This window comes from Marmota flaviventris, chromosome 5 (assembly GCF_047511675.1).
Source record: "Marmota flaviventris isolate mMarFla1 chromosome 5, mMarFla1.hap1, whole genome shotgun sequence".
Lineage (NCBI taxonomy): Eukaryota > Metazoa > Chordata > Mammalia > Rodentia > Sciuridae > Marmota > Marmota flaviventris.
In genome coordinates this window covers 32,477,785-32,485,266 of record NC_092502.1, presented here as the reverse complement: position 1 = coordinate 32,485,266, position 7,482 = coordinate 32,477,785, and positions in this window count along the sequence as shown.

Here is a 7,482-nt window from a genome sequence, read left to right as displayed (position 1 = left end):
TAGTTTTCGGAGGACACAACATCTTTGTTTGTATGTGGTGCTGAGGATCGAACCCGGGCCGCACGCATGCCAGGTGAGCGCACTACCACTTGAGCCACATCCCCAGCCCCTATAAGACTTTCAAAGAAAAATTTACACCAATACTCCTCAAAGTATTCCATGAAATAGAAAGGGAGGGAACCCGTCCAAACTCATTCTATGAGGCTAATATCACCCTGATACCAAAACCAGACAAAGACATATCAAGGAAAGGAAACTTCAGACCAATATCCCTATAGATGCAAAAATTCTCAATAAAACTCTGGCAAATCACATACAAAAACATATTAAAAAGAGTGCACCATGATCAAGTGGGGTTCATTCCGGGGATGCAGGGTTAGTTCAACAGGAATCAATAAATGTAATTCATCATATTAATAGATTTAAAATCAAGAACCATATGATCATCTAAATAGATGCAGAAAAAGCATTTGACAAAATACAGCCCACACCTTCATGTTCAAAGCACTAGAAAAACTAGGGATAGTAGGAACATACTTGAAGATTGTAAAAGCTATATATGCTAAACCCAAGTCCAGCATCATTCTAAATGGAGAAAAATGGAAAGATTCCCGCTAAAAACTGGAACAAGACAAGGATGTCCTCTTTCACCACTTCTATTCAACATCATCCTTGAAACTCTAGCCAGAGCAATTAGACAAAAGAAAGAAATTAAAGGGCTACAAATAGGTAAAGAAAACTCAAACTATCACTATTTGCTAATGACATGATTCTGTATCTAGAAGATCCAAAAAATATCACCAGAAAACTTCTAGAATTAATAAATGAATTCAGCAAAGTAGCAGGATATAAAATCAACACCCATCAATCAAACACATTCCTATACAACAGTAATGAATCCACTGAAGGAGAAATTAGGAAAACTACTCCATTCACAATAGCCTCACAAAAAATAAAATACACTGAGAATCAATCTAACAAAAGAGGTGAAAGACCTCTACAATGAAAACTACAGAACACCAAAGAAAGAAACTGAAGAAAACCTCAGAAGATGGAGAGATCTCCCATGCTCCTGGATAGGCAGAATTAATATTGTCGAAATGGCCATACTACCAAAAGCATTATATAGATTTAATGCAATTCCTATAAAAATCCCAATGACATTCTTCATAGAAATAGAAAAAGCAATCATGAGATTTATTTGGAAAAAATAAGAGACCCAGAATAGCTAAAGCAATACTTAGCAAGAAAAGTGAAGCAGGAGGCATCACAATATCAGACCTTAATCGATAGTACAGAGCTATTGGCACCAAAATAGACTTGTAGACAAATGATACAGAATAGAGGACACAGGGACAAACCCATATAAATACGGTCAGCCCATACTAGACAAGGGTGCCAAAAAATTCACTGATAAATGGTGCTGGCAGAACTGGAAGGGATAGCAAAATGAAATTAAACCTCTATCTCTCACCTTGCACAGAACTCAACTCAAAGTGGATCAAAGACTTGGACACTAGAACAGAGACCCTGAGCCTAATAGAAGAAAAAATAGGTCCAAATCTTCACCACATCGGCCTAGGATCTGACTTCCTTAACAAGATTCCTAAAATGCAGGAAGTAAAATCAAGAATCAATAAATGGGATGCATTCAAATTAAAAAGCTTCTTCTCAGCAAAGAAAACAATTAATAATGTGAGGAGAGAGCCTACAGATTGGGAGAAAATCTTCACCACATGCACCTCTGATAAAGCATTAATCTCTAGGACATATAAAGAACTCAAAAAACTTAACACCAAAAAATTAAAGAACCCAATCAATAAATGGGCTAATGAAATAAACAGACACTTCACAGAAGAAGAGATACAATTGATCAACAAATATATGAAAAAGTGTTCAACATCTCTAGCAATTAGACAAATGCAAATCAAGACTACTCTAAGATTTTATCTCACTCCTGTCAGAATGGCAATCATCAAGAATATAGGCAACAATAAATGTTGGTGAGGATGTGGTAAAAAAGGTACACTCATACATTGCTGGTGGGACTCTAAATTGGTAAAACCACTATGGAAAGAGATTCTGCAGAAAATTGGGAATGGAACCACCATTTGACCCAGCTATCCCACTCCTTGGTTTATACCCAAAGGAATTAAAATCAGCATACTATAGTGACATAGCTACATCAATGTTTCTAGCAGCTCAATTTATAATAGATAGACTGTGGAACCAACCTAGGTGTCCCTCAATAGATGAATGGATAAAGAAAATGTGGTATATATACTCAATGTAATATTATTCAGGTTTAAAGAAGAGTGAAATTATGGCATTTGCCAGTAAATGGTTGGAGTTGGAGAATATCATGCTAAGCGAAATAAACCAAACCCACAAAACCAAAGGCTGAATGTTTTCTCTAATATGCGGATGCTAATTCACAACAAGGCAGGGGGCAATAGGGAAGAATAGCATTACCTTAGATTAGATAGAGGGAAGTGATTGAGGGGAGGGGAGGGGATGGGGAGAGAGGAAAGATAGTAGAATGAAAAAGACATTATTACTGTATGTATATATGTTACTACATGACCAATATGATTCTGCAATATGGACACTCAGAAAAATGAGAAATTATATCCCATCTATGTATGATATATCAAAGTGCATAAGTGCATTATATTGTCATGTATAACTAATTAAAACAAATAAAAAAATTAAAAAAAGAATGTGTTAGAAAATGACCCAAGGAAACACTGTTAATTCAATAACGTGTGTAGGTTGAAAGTAAAAGCTACTAAATAGCATGTTATGAAAATAGTGCTCAAAGAAAAAATAACAAAAACAGTTGTGCCTATGTTATATGAGATAAAGCAATCTTTAGATCAAAGGAACTCACTACAAAGAAAGAGACGGATATTATATTATTAGGTAGATATAGGAATCAATATAGTGTGGTATTTGAAGAGAGATATATAAATAGACCAATTAAACAAAACAGAAACCCAGAAATAGACCCATACAAATAGGTTCACCTGATTTTTCCCAATAAGGAATCCAGTGAAGGAAGGATAGCTTATACAACCAATAGTGCTGGGTAAATTAAAAAAACAACAACACAACAACAACAACAACAGCAAGGGAATAACGTGCCCCAAACAAACCAAGATGCTTCAACAACAGAAGCCACTGATAACACAGTAGAAGAAATATCCAAGAAGGAGTTCAGATACTACATAGTTAAATTGATATGTGAAGTAAAGGATAGTATAAGGAGTGAAATCAAAGAAAAAATACAGGAAAGACCATTTCTATAAAGAGAGATCATGAAAAAAAAAAAAAAAAAAGCAGAAATCCTTAAAATAAAGGAATCAGTAAACCAAATTATAAATTAAATAGAAAGCATCACCAGCAGACTAGACCACTTGGAAGACAGAATTTCAGATAATGAAGACAAAATATATAATCTTGAAAGCAGAGTTGAACATGTGGAGAAGATGGTAAGAAACCATGAACATAACATCCAGGAATTATGGAATATAATGAAAAGACCAAATTTAAGAGTTATCTGAATAGATGAAGGAGCAGAGATACAAACCAAAGGAATGCACAATATTTTCAATGATATAATAGCAGAAAATTTCCCAAGCCTAAAGAATGAAATGTAAAATCAAATACAAGAGGCTTACAGGACCTCAAATGTACAAAATTATAGCAGACCCACACCAAGACACATTATAATGAGAATGACTAACACAGAGAATAAAGATAAAATCTTAAAGGCTGTGAGAGAAAAAAAATCAAATTACGTACAGGGGGGAAACCAATTCAGATCTCAACCCAGACTCTAAAAGTTAGGTTCTGGAATAATATATTTCAAGCTCTGAAAGAAAATGGATGTCAACCAAGAATTTTATATCCAGCAAAATTAAGTTTCAGATTTGAAGGTGAAATTAAAACATTTCATGATAAACAAAAATTAAAAGAATTCACAACCAGAAAGCCTATACTACAGGGCATTCTCAGCAAAATATTCCATGAGGATGAAGTAAAAAATAAAAGTGAAAACCAGCAAAGGGAGGATCTACACTAAAGGGATATTCAACCAAATGAGAAACTAAGACAAATAAAAAAACCAGAAATAAATCAAAATGACAGGGAATATAAATCCATTTCTTTTTGAGTTTGTTTTGGCAAACCATTTTTCACCCTTAGGAAATGGTCCATTTAATTTAAGTTTTCATATGAATTGCATGAAGTTGTTAACAATAAGTTTTTAAAAATCTCTGCTAAATTTGTGATAACAATGTCTTCTAAATTTTTTTTAAACTTATTCAGCACTTTTTTTGGTACAAAATAATGTTTCATTGTGACATTTTCATATGTAAATGTAAGGTGTTTTGATTATATCCAGCTTCCCTAGTACCCTCTTTTAGTCCTCTCTCTCTCTTGTCCTGGTCCTCTCCCCCTTCCCTAATAGTCTCTCTGCTATTTCCATGTCATCTTTTTTTTTTTTTTTCTCCTGTGGAGTTCACCTAGGAGAGAAAACATGCCATAATTAAGTTTTTCTGAGTCTCTCTTATTTCACTTAACATGATGATCTTTAGTTCCAACCTGTGAATAACATGATTTCACATTTCTTTGTGGCTCTTACTGTGTATATGGACCACATTTTAAAATTCATCCATTCATTGATGGGCTATTAGATTGATTTTGTAACTTGGCTATTGTGAATAGGGATGGGATAAAAATGGATACACAGTCATCTCTATTATATGTTCCCTTTTATTCCTTTGGGTATATACCTAGGAGTGAGATAGCTGGATCGAATGGTAGTTCGTTCTGTTTTTAGTTTTTTTTCCCCCAACATGTATGAGATCATGCACTCCTGGATGCTACAGGGGCATAGTTGATGGGTCTAGATAAGAAACAACTTTATTCTGAGCAGGGGGAATGACAACACAGCACTCAAGAGCTTTGACTGTGATGAGACAGAAGTGGCTTCAATGAGGTGGGACTGATAGGGAAAACCTAAATCATATCCACACCATAGATATCTCTAATAGATATCAAATAACATGTTTATGCTATATCTCTATGAATCAACAACATATAGATGAATCTCCAAAAATTTTATAGAAAATATTTTCTATTATGGTTTCTTTGACTTCTGAATTATTTATAATTATACATTCGATTCTCTGAATGTGTGGAGATTCTTCAGTTACCTTTTTTTGTCATTGATTTCTATTTTATTGCATAGTGGTCAGATATTATGGTCTGTGATACTGATTTATGGTATTTGTGGAAATTATTTTTTATGGTGTTATACCTAGTGCATGGTTAGTTTTATAGTTTTATGTGAGTTTGAAAAAAATCGTGTTTCTACCAATTTCTATGTGCAGGATTCTATATACATCTATGAATCAAGCTCATTTATTAATTTGTTTAAGCTTATTTATTATGTGACTTATAACTTCTATATCCTTAGTAATTTTCATTTATTGAAGTAATTATTGAAAGAGCCATGTTAGCTTCCATGATGGTAGATTTTTCAGTTCCTCTGTTTAATACCGTCAATTATGTTTTCTATACCTTTTGAAATTGTGTTTGTAGAATTTGTTTTATCTGCCTGGTGAATGGACACTTTTATCATGTAGTAACTGTCTTTATTCCTGCTATTTGCCTTAAAGTCTACATTAGATATTAATATAAGCACACATTTTTTTAAAAGTAAAAGTTAGTATTTGACCTGTAACTTCCAACTCACTGTTTAAAATATTTTAGTTTATATAAACTTTGAGATGACTCACGATAAAATGCATCTATTTCAAGTGTATGATTTAGTGATTATAGTTTTTTTCACACAATTATGCAATAACCACTGTTTTTTTTTTTTAGAAGATTTTTTTTTCTATTCCTAAAGAACTGCTGTGCCCATTAGCTGTTAATCTCCATTTTCCTGTTCCCCCAGTCCCTGGGGGAAAGAACTATGTTAAATGAATCTGCTTTTGGTCTCTATGGGCTTGCTTATTCTGGGCATTTCATATAGATGTGGCCTTTTGTGTCTGGCTTCTTTCACGCTGCATGATGTTTTCAGGGTTTGCCCAGGTGGTAGCATGAATTGGTGCTTCATTCCTTACTGTGGCTGAATAACCTTCCATTGTGTGGATGTACCCTACGGTGCTTGCCCGTTTATCAACTGATGGACATTGGGTTTTCTTATGCATTATTTTTTTTTGTATGCTTGTCTCTTACCAGTTTTTCTTATAAACAGCATTCTGTGAAATTATACTTTAAAATTCAATGTAGCAATCTCCATCTTTTAATTGGTAGTGTCTCCTGTGGTGAGCACTGTCACTGGGATGTATGGCTAGCATGTTGTTTTGTCTTTTCTATTTAGCAGAACTTTCCTTTGCTACTTGTGTTTTCTCCTTTCTTGTCTTCTATTGGGTTGACATAGATAGTTATTTATTTTAAGTGTATTAATTCCTTGTCACTCCATCTATTAGTTTGTAAATCTTACATTCAATTTCTAAGCCTAAAAATCTTTCTTTCCCTCTCCTGAACAACATAAGAGATTTTGAATGGTTTAGCTTTGAGTGCTACCCTCCCATCGTATAATTATTGTCTGGCAGCTTAATTCCACTTTTATGTCTCTAAGTTAATAATTTTTACTGTTTATAATTATATAGAGTTATGAACTTATTTATCAGTTTCTTGCCTATTGTCACTTTTTGTATTCTCTTCTTTTCTTCTAATTTCCTTCTTCTGGAAGTACATACTTGAGGGATTTTCTGGTGATAATTCTAGGTTGCCTTTTATTTTCTCTAAGCACTATAAAGATATTATTCTATTGTTTTCTGTAATTTTTTTTATTGCTATGGAGAATTGGATTACTGGTCCTTTATGAGTAAACCATCATTCCTCTCTGATTACTTTTCGGATCTTCTCTTTGATGATATGCAATTGTACTACAAGTGTGAATTTCTTTTAATTCATCCCTTCTCAGGACGCATTCTTTGAATCTGTTGATTTGTATTTCATCATCTCTCAGTCATTACTGCTGAGTATTGCCTTTGTCCAAACACATAGTTCTTTATTTGGAATGCCCATTGGACATATGTCAATATTATCATTTCTCTTGTACAGTTTTAGATCTGTTTTATATTTTCCAGTTCTTTAATCTCTTTGTGCTATATTCTGAGCAATGGCATCGCTCTAGCTCTCAATACTTTTTAAAAAAAATTTGTTCTTTTTAGGTAAACATGACAGTAGAGTGGATTTTGATATATTATACATACATGGAGTATAACTTATTTGAATTAGGATCCCAATTCTTGTGGTTCTACATGACATGGAGTTTCACTGTTTATGTATTCATATAGGAACATAGGAAAGTTATGTCTGATTCATTCTACTGTCTTTCCTATTCCCATCCCCACTCCCTTCCCTTCGTTCCCCTTTGTCTAATCCAATGAACTTCTATTC